Here is a 13118-nt window from a genome sequence, read left to right as displayed (position 1 = left end):
AAAGGAACGGCTTATGAAAATGAATTAAAGCTTCCATTAAATGATTTGGTATCTAATTCTGATTCTTGATGACATTGTTCACTGATGATTTAGAGCTGCAAGATGTGGAGAACAACCTGATGTATGCAAAGAGAGCCCTGTGGGATTAAATATGTCTTAAACAGAGCATAGGCTGTGTGCTGGACCTCAGCATGGGAGTGGATGTAATCCTGAATGAACATTATAATCACAAAGAAAAGAACCTGCTTCATCTCAGAAAGTCTTTAATCAAATCACTAGATCTTAATTGAGTATGACTTCATCTATAAAAAAATTACTAAGGCTCTAGGGGTTAGAGAACTCTTCCCAAAGATTAGGATTTGGTGGATTAACAAGTATTTAAAAATAGGTATTGAGATAGGTATTGAAAAATCTAGTTCGGAGATTTGCAGTAATTACAGCAGGCATTTGGTGCTATACGCTTCAGAAAGTTACTCTTTGAGATTTCATTGTTATTTGTTAATTGCTTGACACTTTCTTCATTACTTTGTAAGTTTAATGTGATTAGAAAAAAAATCTATTACTCCTCTTGTAAGTGCAGCATCACGTGTGTTGTTTCAAAGAGTTTTATCTGTGAACATGTGGGAAAGATCAAGAGGTGAACAGACAATGTTATGTCAAATATGTGAGTGTTATGACAGCAAGCAATATATATGCCTGATTTCAGCAAACCTGGTGAAAAGAACACAACTACAATGCTCCAGATACATAGCATTCTTTCTTATCACTTCCTTTGGGCTTTCTTATCTTCTAGTGTGTGCCACAAAGGTTTTTCTGAGGCTGCCTCTTGCTGTGCTGTTTCAGGGCACTTACTAGCAGTTGTTTACTACTTATTAGGGTGACTAATCATAAGGATGAATCATCATGGCAGTAACTGGCAGCAAGTAAAGGCTGGGAGCCTGAAAGGTGAAGCTGACATTTTCTTAAGATCACTTGATTTTACATAGCAAGCTTCACGCAAATAACATAAATCCTTAAAGGGGTATTATCACTATAGCTGTATTTGTCTATGTGACCTTATTACTTAGTACCTCTGACACTATCATTGCATGTCAGGGGGATTCAGGCAGTATTTCTTGCTATTAGCCCTTTGGTGCATCAGAAATCTGTAGGGAATGAGGCTGAGAAAGTCACAGCTTCTATTTCTCGCTAGTTTAGTGAGGTTACTGATTGACTTTTAAAGAGATCACTTGATTGATTTCTTGGCAAGCAGCCATTGCAGAATTCCTCATTAGGCTGTCTCTTTTAATCTGTCCTAAATTATGGTGATGTCCAGGAAAAGAAAAAAAAAAATCAACTGAAAAGAAATCAACTTTTAAATCTGTTTCAGACAGAATAAAATGAGCAGTTTAGAAAAGAGCTTGAGTATGTTCTTGATGTATCTCTAGATACTAGTAGTTCTTATTCATAAAATGCTTAGGTCTATGGTATTTTGTTGCTGTGTGTATAGTACAGCAAACTTGAAGAAGGTTTAAAAAAAATGTTAATGTTACACATGGTGGAATAAAATAAGACCCAAACAAAATCTTTGCTTGTGTTAAGTCTTCCCATTTTTCATTAAAAAACAAACAACAACAAATAACAACAAAAAAAGCCCTATAATAAAGTTTACACGGGTAATTTCAGTTATTTGCATTTGCATAAATACTCCGTATCATTCTATAGCACTGAAACCTGGGAGATGAAAATGTGGGGTGTAAGAAGGCACCTACAAGCCAATTGAGAGCAGTTGAATATATCTGAAAATTGTGACTTATCAGTTATTTGGAAATCTGTGATATGTGTAGATGTTACTCTAGCTCTCACAGCTTGCTTGTGACTGCTTTGTTGAAGCAGAGTGTGTTTGTCTAGTTGGTTCTAATGGGATGTTTCTCTTTGTTGGAATGTAAAACTGTTAGCACCAGATTTAGAACACGAATGCTCACAAACATGTTGTGAACTCTTTGCCATACGCACTTTCTTTTCCATGGCATTTATCCATCATTTAGTTAGACAAAATCCTGAGGTAAAGGTAGTCCAAAAAAAGACTTTAGCAAATGGTTTCCAATTCTAATCTAAAATTTATTTGACTGTCCTTGCAGACAGGCTGTGTGGCTACCAATAAGTGCTAAGGTGGAGAATTAAATCCGTATGTCCTTGCCTTTTAACTAAGGGTACCTTCCTTTCTCATCTACCTCTGTTGCACCCCATTAAAAACAACATGCTAGACTGAATATATCTATGGCTCTTATTGATATTGACTTCTAAAAGTAAATGGTAAATACCTGTTGGCTTCATTACAATTGCACCCACTTCATGAATATTCATTAAAACAGCAAGAATATTATTGATAAGTAAACATAACAATGAGATCAACAAGAGCAATATAAAAATCAAACCACACAAATGTCAAGCCAGTGCCATCACCAACAATACCCTGGAAAATATTTTGCTGTATTTTAAAAATTATTTTTACTTTCTTTAAACAATTATTTTCAACATTGTTTAATTTCTTAAGTCAAAAAGTCAGTTAAAATTGTTCCGTTTTCTAAAGGCAAAATTTTAGGAGATAAAAGTTATTTGGCTGTAAGACCATTTGGAGTTGTAGAGGGAGAATTGAAGATTGAATATAGTGACCTTTTTAGAATACTTTGCTACTACAATTTCCCAGTGAAGTAAAGACATTTAAGTGGGATGATTTTTTCTTTATTCTCTTGAAGGTTCTTTCTCAGAAGGTATCATTTAGCTGATTTGTTTGATTTTTGCTACTATTTATAGAGTAGCAAAAATATCAAAACAAGAATGTCATCATGTGTATCTCTAAAGAGGTCATAGTAGAAAAAAAGGCAGAAGTATATTGAATTAAAAGAAATAGATTGCATGCTATTTTCTGGTGTATCTTTCTCAACCTGTCACATCTATAGCTACTGTTTCAGACTGTAAAATTTCTTTGTTGTTCTGTAACACCTCACAAGAAAGCAGATGGCTGAGTCAGAGATAATTGTGTTCTGATTTACAGCTTGGGTTAGACTAACTGGCTGTTCACATACCATCATTTAAATACCCAGCAGAGAAACAAGAATCACTTGATTAGGTAAATATACTGTAATGGGGTAGACACAATTTCTTATATTTCTGAGCTTTTTGTTGTTTTCTTCTTTGGGTCCCTCACTATTCTTTTATGTCTATTTAAAAATTGCGATATAATATGCAGTTACTATTAGTATCAAATGTTCAGGCTAATGGTGCCACACTTTTATATATATATATATATTTATATATATAATATATATATATAATATATATATATTATATATATATTATGTATATATTATATATATTATATAATTATATATATATATTATATATATATAAATATATATATATATTTACACTGTGGTTTTGTGGTTTTATGTAATATACTGTGTTTGAAATTAATCTTGTAAAACTGTACAGTAAAACATTACTTAAATTATTTCTGCTTTGTTTAACTTATTTAACAATCAGGCCTCTCTTGTGTTCTAGGAGACCAGTTCTACTGAGCTACAGAAAGTCCACTCTTGCCAGACAATTTTAGATTTGTAAGGCTTTTCTGGAGTCCCAGGCACGTTATTTTATTTTATTTTATTTTTTACAAACTAAATAAGGTTCAAATAGAGAGTCAAGCTCTATTAGCTAAGTAAGTCCCACAATCTAACTTAGTTTTCAGCATTTTAGGAGAATCATTTCTAAAAACAGGAAGGATTAAAATTCTTAAGCAGGGACAGTTTTTGTCTGCTGAATGATACACAAGTTGGAAATGTATGATGCGCTGCTGTTCTTGGGGATATTTTTATTTTTTAGCAATTTTGTAGGATCTTTTTATATGTGTTTGTGTGGATATTCTACTATTTTCTAAACATAGTGAAGTACTGCCTAAGTACTACATCCAGACTGTTTTAAACACTGTACAAATACACATTACATAATTTTTTTAAAACACTCATTAGGTTTCCCTAATCTGTGTTATTACAGTAGTGGTCAAATATCTGTCAAAATGAATGACAAAGCCAAACTTCTGTTCAATATGAAGCTCAATATTTGCTCCAAACCACACCTATAAATATTTTCCTTGTGTAATTAGTGTTGTCATTCTGCTTTGAAATTCTGATTATGTATTCTGCTTGTATGAGGCTACTTTAATCAGAACAGATATTAATAAGAAAAACAGTCTTTTTATGTTCTCTTCATATTTATGTTTTCTTCTGATTATTCTGTGAGAGACTGACATTACAAGTGCTTTTATTAACCTCACTTGAAGGGAAAATATTCTAATATTGTTTTCTGGATATATTTATTTGGCAGAAGGATTTCACTCAGAATTCTACTCCTGCAAACGCATATGTTCTCTTACTGGGTTGTGTATATTGTGTTTATTTAAGACAGGAAGTCTGGTGGGAAGATCAGTGCTCAACATTCTTCTATGCTTTCCATATTCCTTTAGTGCAGCTGTTTCAAGTCAGATAAAGCAACCTATCACAGTATTACACTTTTGGTTAAAATTTCCTTCATTTATGCCATAATAAGATGAGAGAAGGTGAAGTGTTAAAGCAATGCATTTAATGACTTCTGCATGTGGTTTTCTTGATTTCTGCAAAGGCAATGCACATTGACTGAACTGTATCAATTTTTTTATTTTGAGAATAATACTATACATATTTTTTTTTCCTTTAAACTTGGTGAGGGGGCTGGGAGGGTGTGTACACAAAACCAAATAAATGATGAGAATGTCAGTCATCATTTTATATCTGAATCATTTTGCATAACACAAGTTCAAATGTATTACCCTAATATGAAATGGTCCACCAGTAGCTAATGTCAGTAGAGTTAATGCTGTTCCTAACAGAGATGATTTTCATTAAAAAAAAAAAAAAAAAAAAAAAGACTGAAATGATTTTGATTGGTGTTTCCAGTCTGCATAGTTCCAGATGCCTAATACATGGAAGTGGAACATAATCTGTGTGTAACCTCACATACAAAATAATAGGCATCATCAGTAAAAAACGCCCCTCTCTCCTGCACCCTCTCTCCTGCACTTCTTCAGTCAATAGCTCTGTGGAAATGTGTCAGGATAGCTGGTTGAGGGCTAAAGGGACCTGGAACTGTGAGAAATATGTGCTGAACTGTAGCAATTAAAATAGCCTACTGTATTATTACCAAGACTACAGTCCCTCAGTAACATGAACTACCTGAACTTTTTGCATTTGCTAATTCTATGGTAAGAATATTGTTTATGCTCGCTGTGCATTTGTACATCATTGCTTTTATGTTCCATTTGGCATACTGCATCAGGAGGTGTTTAGAGATTTCACAACTCTTGCAATCCTGGAAATAGTTATCTGCTGGTGCCTTTCACTGATGAATTTTTTCTAAAGCTTGCATTGGTACGGTTGTAATGAGAGCTATAAAAATTTATCTAGTAACACCTTTACTCAATATTATACTTTTTTATTTCCTGAAGGACTTTGATCATGCCTTGTACAAATCAACTCAAACTAGTCTGTGACAGGCATGAATTTGAACCTTGAATTGTAAAGAATATTTTGCAAAATATTTCCTCCCAAGGAAGCCTTTTTTAGCTGGTCTCTTTTTAATGAATGGTGAATTACTAGAAATGTCATAATTACTTACAGTTATATTACTCTTCAGATTCATAACCCACTTAATTGCACCTCAATGTTTGCTCATTTGTTAGACTTTTGATTATATATTTTTATCCTTATAAAACCTCCTTCTGGAGTTTTAATACTTATTGGAGTAACACAGAAATTAAAGTTAGGGGGCAGCACAGTTTTCAGCATGACATTCCTCTCATACGTGTCTGAAGCCAATAATAAATTTCAGACAATTTATTCCAGAATGAAGATGATTCTGTTTATGTCATTCAAAGTTTGTATGTGAGTACAAATGAAACTTTCAGAGTATCTATCTAAGTACGTACTTATTGTCATCCTGGCAGTATTGAAACAACTCATCAATATATTCTATAGGATCAAAGCTACTGCGTTTCCATTTGTTTTAATTGTGTAACATTGTGGAGGATCTTTCATATCAAAGAGATTTTTAATTGCACTATTCTAGACAGCTGCTTTTGGTTCTAGCAGTATCTCATACTTAAACCCCAAATGCTTAAAATTAGATCATTCAGCAGAGCTTTATTTGATATTACTTGGGCTTTGTTTTCAAACTGAGAAATAACATTCACCAGAAGATTGGAGATTATAAACCATATGCTCTTGTCTGCTTATAGAGTGCAAAGGAAAATAGAACAGCTCTTACTCTATGTGTGACAGTAGAGGATTGCTACTTGAGGGGAAAAAAAACAGCTGCTTTCCTCAGTATTTGATTGCCTCTTCAACATGCAGGTTCTGTGCATGAGACAAAACATTAATTTCTCAGAAATATGGCAGAATTCACAATGTTGTCACATAATAAGTGTACTTCAGAAAGCAAAAACTATATATATTAGATTGTTATATTTTGATAATGCCAGTAAAATAAGGATCTAGGTTTGGTCACTTGAAGGAACTGCATATGCTGACTGCCCTTCTGGCCTTTACAAGAATTTGCATGTATTAGTAACACTTTAATTCTAAACTAAAAATCCAGTCCTCTCCAGGAGTATTATTTGATGCGATGGATGGTATACTTTTTTTTTTTTTTTTCCCCCAGTAGAGAAACAAGCTATCTCTATAGAGTTGTTAGTGGTTTTCAGATCGACTATGATACAGAAAAAATGATTTGAGATGACCAGCATATTTTGCTGTGGTGTTCACTTGTATTGTATTCTGATCAAAACTACTAAATATTGGCATCGTTAACAACTTTCATACTCAAAAGAACTAGTTATCGTACCCTCTGTAACCCTATGTGGGATATATATACTATATGTACTGACTATGAAGGACTGTGCCAAAATCTAGTTAGGACACAGAGTGAGAAGTGCAGCTGCTGGAATTCCCCTTTCAAGTAGGGAGCAGAACAGAGTTTCTGTTTGCTTTTGGAAAACCAAAACAGGCCTTTGAAGGGATTCCACTTCTTCAGTCACATGGCTGCAAACCACAACATTTTAATAGTCTTCCTCATTTAGTACTATAAGTTGCCAGAGTTCTGTAAAAAGAACTTACCAACACTCATTTAAATGACTCAGTGCAAAATCTATCCCTTCTATTTTTTCTGTATGTTCACCTACCTGCATTCCTGTTTTTGTGTGCAGCATGTATTTGCAAGAAGACAAGTTCTTGTTTCCCTTTCAAAATCTCTTAATGATTCTGATTTATTTGCAGTTGCAAACCTTCAAGACATTTCTGTGATTTAAGCAGAAGTGAATGGCAGTGTAGATTGTTCCCTCTTCAGGAATCTTCTGTCTTTGCACTAATCTTCCGTAACAAGAAAAAGTGAAGCAATATATTCTCCATTGTGTCAATCACCAGTTTCCTATTCTTGAAATAAATCACTCTTGTTTACTTTAGGTTCATTTCCTCCTCTTCCTGGCTTGTCTTTTCTAATATTCATTCTAAAGAGTAACTAAAAAGTAAATGAAACTAAGGGAAGTGGAGATAGGAATCACTACATAGTTATTGCATCTCACCCTAATTGCAGTTTTCATTATTCTAATAGTAATTATTCAAGTCATGTTGTATGGTAGACAACATACTCAACACACACAACCTTATCTTCACTACTAGTATGTTGAGCTACTAGTATTATTATTATGTTGAGCTACTAGTATGTTTTGCAAGTAATTTTGAACAACTAATGATACTTATTTCTGTTAAAATGAAATTTAGAAAAATAAATAATTCTAACATGTTTCTTTGCAAATAATTCATTCCACTGAAACAATGTCACTAACCAGAAGGCTTTTCTTCATGGACTTAGAGGCAAAGTTAATATGTAATCTCTGTTAAACTCCCAGGCTGATAAAGTGCTCTATAGCTACTGTTTTTTAAAATGGAAGTAAGTAGATATCTATTTTAGAAATGGCTAGTAGTCATTTTTACACCAAAAGCACCTCTAATTTAGGGAAGCTGTCTTACATTGTTGATAACAGGACAATGAGTCTGTCATGTAACAAACATTTCCTGATACAGTTCTGAGGAGCACAGATATTTCTATTCTGTTTCATGACAATGTTTTAAAGCCACAAATTTGCACTGATGCTTCTCTCCAAGACAATCAACTAATAAATGGTCTAGCAAGCTATCTCTGGCTGGTACAAATGCTAAAGAACACCCCACCTACATATACATACATATATATATATATTTATATATTTATATTTATATACATAGATGTTGATTAGAAATAATACAGATTTTGTCAGAGGGTTATCTGGATGCCTTTGCCTTCACTTATAAAAATAAAATAAATTGCCTCAGGTTATGAAATCAGTTTTCCTATGTTTCTGCTTTTATCAAAAGGTAATATCCATGACAAGTTATGTAAATACATGTACTTTGATAAATGCTCTGGAAGAATACAGACTGTTGTTTTGGAAACTGACAGAAGTTTATGAAGTGTTTAATCATCATTCTTACTTTAAGTGCAGGAAGACCCATGCTGGCCAAGAGTATTCCAAGTGAGGTGGAGGGAAGAGTTTCTTCCTCACCCCTAGTGTTTAGTAGTTACTTACCTGTCTCAACAGGTGGCAAGTAACACTCACTACAAATGTCAGGGAACAGCAACAGAAAGGTCTGTCTAAGTTGCTCAATATTGGCTTAATACTGTTGGTACTAAAGTTACTGGGAAAATATCTTGCAATTTTCTTTGAGGAAGTTAAGTACTTTTTGAGAACTTGAGTATATGCATCAATTAAGAATTAAGTATGACACAACTGTTAACAGAACTCTACTTCACTTGTAAACTCTTTTCTGAGGGAAACTAACTGCAAATTTATGTAACTACTGTCGGGGTATCCTGCAGGGTTGGCTGCAACTTGTAGCTATGTGGAGATCAAGAGGTTATTTAGTCCAACTGATAAATCTGATTTGGGAGACTGTGCCTAGCCCTGTGTGTGTGGACCAGTGCAATATAAATAGAAATCATGAGATTTCTATTGCATCATAGCCTTCTCTTTTGTCTGCCCATCTTTCCATTTTCTCTGGATCTCCAGTTTTCTTTTTCTTTTTTATCTTTTTTTATTTTCTGGGGCAAGGGGACTCTGTAGGTCTTGTTGCTGCTACTATTCAAATATTAAAGGTACAGACTGAGATAAATAAAAATCATCCCCTTCTTTTTGTTGGCTTGGCATCAATAGCTGGCTAAAGAATACAATTCTAAGAACTCTGCTAACATCAGCTGATGAAGCTTCTGTGTGCATCAGGGTCTTGACATGGTAGATTTCAGTTTGTGAGATGAAGGGTTTTTGATTTGGTAAGCCATGAAGAGTTGGACCAATTTCAACTCTAGTTAAAATAAGGAAAACTGTAGTTTTGGAGAAGTAGAAAAGGGTAAGAAAGAGAAGGCAGAAATTCATGTTTAAGAGTCGATCCCAGGATATTGCAAGCACTTTAAAAAACAGGTGAATATGATGGAAATTGGGTTAAGCCATCATCTGATTAGAAAACTCAGGTTTTACAGACCACAAACAGAGAAATTAAGAGGCCAAATTAAAATTGCTTGGTTGTTCCTTAAAGGTAGGAATATGCTTTATATCAAAGTAAAAACTAAAAATGCAACCACATATTAAAATAATCAAAATTTCTTGAAATTACTTTCATCATAGTTATTTAAATAAGTCTGTAGCTCCACGTTCATCAGTGCAATCATTCAAAGTAGCAGTATAGATTTGCATCTAGGCCAAATATGAATTATTTGGTCATTCTGACTCTTCTTCTGGCTTCAGGCTGCCTGCAGAATTTAACAGAAATAGCAGGGCTTAAGACAAAGCTCTAGGGCTTCCAGAGGAGATTTTTAGATGGAGACATTAACTAAGTTACTGGATCCTTCTGCTTAAGAGTGATACATGCAAAGGAGAATTAGGTGAGGGGGACAGTAGAAAAGCATATGAACTTTTTTTTCTGATTCTTTTATTAGGCTGGTAGTATGATGCATACAACAAAATATGTTTGTATGATAATGAGGATTCCTGTTTTCTGGGAAACTATCTGTACCTGGATTATTCTGGAAAGTTGTGTATTTTCTCATTATGGTGGACCTGTGTGTGTGTGTGTGTTTGTGCATGGTACAATGTGGTTATAGACATAAAATATCAATATTAAATATAAATTTTATATGCATTCATATTTTGAGAAATGGTGCATTTGTATCACTACAACTAATGGTCATTACATATTAACTGCGATTCTCTTACTTTCATCAGTGTTAGTTCATAAAACAACAATTTTCCCACATGAACATGTCTTTCTGAATTCCACACCATTAGTTTAATTTGTTGTTTCCAAACTGCCAGAGCGTTAAGTGAACATGAAGTTTAGTTTGAAATAAGTTTTACTGAAAAAACATACAGAAGAAATCTATGAAAATAGCCAGAATGTTTACCTCTGTTTCTGTCCTCAAATGTTGGGACAATAAAGATTTGTGAATAGTTTTTTGACAACTAGTCGTAGCATTTAAAACATGTCTTTCAGCTTGGGAGATTTAATGAACCCATAGGCAAGACTGAAGGTTTTTTTTTTTTTTCTTTTAAAGGCTGTTACATTGCAAAATATCACATGAACTTTTCTAGCTTTGAACTTGAAATGGCAATAGCAGAAAGCAAGGCACAGAATGTTTGCAAACATCTAGCAAGAGCAAAAGCTTTCACATCCAGCTTTGACAAAATTCAATCCAGTCTTTCACCTGCATTTTATGTTCTTGTTCTTATGTTCAATGTCCTCCATCACTTTTGGGTGAGTCTTGGTGTTTCCTTGGGGTTTGCTAGAATCATCAAGTTTTATGGTGATGATTTTTTTTTATGCAATGCAATTGATTAGGCTGCTATATTTTCAGCAGATATATTGCACTTCTAACCTACAAATACACACACTGCAAACTCACAACTGAAAGAATATGTTGCAGAGGATGAAAACGTAAAATGCAGAAATGCTTAAACATGAAAGTATTGTTAAATCAGATGCCAGTGGTGTTTGTTCAGTGCTAATGGAGAGATCTTGAACAATGATTTATAGGTTTTCACATTGTTATCATTGCTATGGATTCTTTTTTTTTTTTCTCTCTCTTGTCAGTGTAACTTGTATTATTTCTTTCATTCCACCTCAGATCCGTCCTCTTAATGTGATAGGGTTGATCGCTGTATATTGTTTTGCACAGAAAATTCTTGGAATAAAAAAGCACAGTAATAGTTGGAAAGAATAGCTCTGCTTATGTTTGCCTTTGAAGATTATAATAATCAGTATTAATATTGGACCATATAATTGATGACCAGAATCAACAGTATGACTAGTTTATAGTTTGTTTTTAAAATAAGGTATAGCAGACAACAGATCCCAAATGCAGACAGACAGATTTGTATTAATTTATTTTCTTCCCTTCTGCTAGAATAGATGAGATGTTTTTGTGCTAGTTTTACATGGATATTCTGGAATCCTAGGAAAATTAATTCAGACATAAGGCTATTAGTGGATGTATGTTGTGTATCATAAAAATAGCCTTGAGAATTAGAGCATTTTTCACCTACTGATATTGAAGTTTTCTTAAAGGGACAAAGCCCCTGATAGGGGCTTCCAGAGGAACTGGAAAAATATGTGTTTTTTATTTTATTAAATAAAAATGGAAAAGTCTTTTGAGAATCAGGGTGGACTAAGAATTTCAGCCTGGATGCTCTAATTTATCCATGTTGTGCTGCTATTGCTATGTGAAATAGGCTGAGCTCACTATGGGTGTAATAATGGCAGATGTACTGCCTGTATCAGTGATCTCTCATCCACCATGCCAGTGCAGCAAACATACAGAGAAGGTGTTAAAGATGACAGTCAGATAGATAGGTTTGAAAATCTTGCTATTTCTTTCATTTTTTTTAAAAAAAAAGGTCATGCAAAATTCTCATGTTTTAACAAGTTATTGGATTAGCATAATGCTGCAGTGGAGAGCGGAGGAGTTAAACATTTAACTTAAGAATTTATAGTGGCTCTCATCCACCTAAGCTATGGATGTGCTGGGAGGCTGCATGGCACCTTTGCAGTTCAGGCTCACAAGCTCTCTCTCATACAATACACCGCTATGATTCAAAGGTTAGCATTTACAGTGAACCATTCCCAGCAGGCAGTTCAATTACCTCAGTTAATTTATGACCATTGATAGTTTGACCACCAGGGAAAGCTTTCCAGCATTTATGTATCTTCTGCTACACCAGCTGAAGTGATAATGCTGTGTGTGCACAGATGAAATCAAGATTTGAAGAATCCCAAGAGTATCAGTAAATCAGACTCTTTACAAAGTAATACTTAAGGTAAGTGGTAAAACCAGATGTTTAATTGTCCTTGGAAGTTCTGATCAGTGTTGCCAAAAACAATAGTTTCTTCACATTGCTTAAGTGTATCATCACGTTATATTCCACACAGCTTTCAGAAATTTGTGTTGATACCTTAGCTTTCTATCTTCACTTAGATGTCAACAAAAAGAAATAGAAGTTCAGACATGCCCCAAAATTTGTGCCCAGGTGTAAATAATAATAATAATAATAATAATAATAATAATAATAATAATAAAGCCATGATGATGTAAACTCTCAGTATTTCATATCTTTAGAATGAGTTCATAAGTCCATTCTAATTTAATTAAACAAAAGACAATTCCAGTAGTAATGGAAAAAGGGAGATAGTATTTCTTAGGTGATTCATCTTTGCAGAGTTACTCAGAATTACTTACTCCTGGATCTTATCAAGTCCCGATCCTTTCTATATCCATTCCCCCAGACACCTTCTGTCAGGGTGAGTGTCTATATTAGCCTTTTTTTTCTTAAAGCTTCTGTGACTGAAGATTGTAGTTTAGAAGAGACTGACTAATGAAGTGATTTTTTTCAACTCAGAATTCATGTTTCCACCTTTGTTTTCTGAAGGGAACTTGAATGTTTGTTTTTTTTTCAGTGCTGTACTTTA

Source organism: Netta rufina, assembly GCF_964035555.1.
Source record: "Netta rufina genome assembly, chromosome: 8".
In the NCBI taxonomy this organism is placed as follows: domain Eukaryota; kingdom Metazoa; phylum Chordata; class Aves; order Anseriformes; family Anatidae; genus Netta; species Netta rufina.
The sequence above is the reverse complement of the archived record's forward strand: the minus strand, read 5'-3'. Positions refer to the sequence as shown.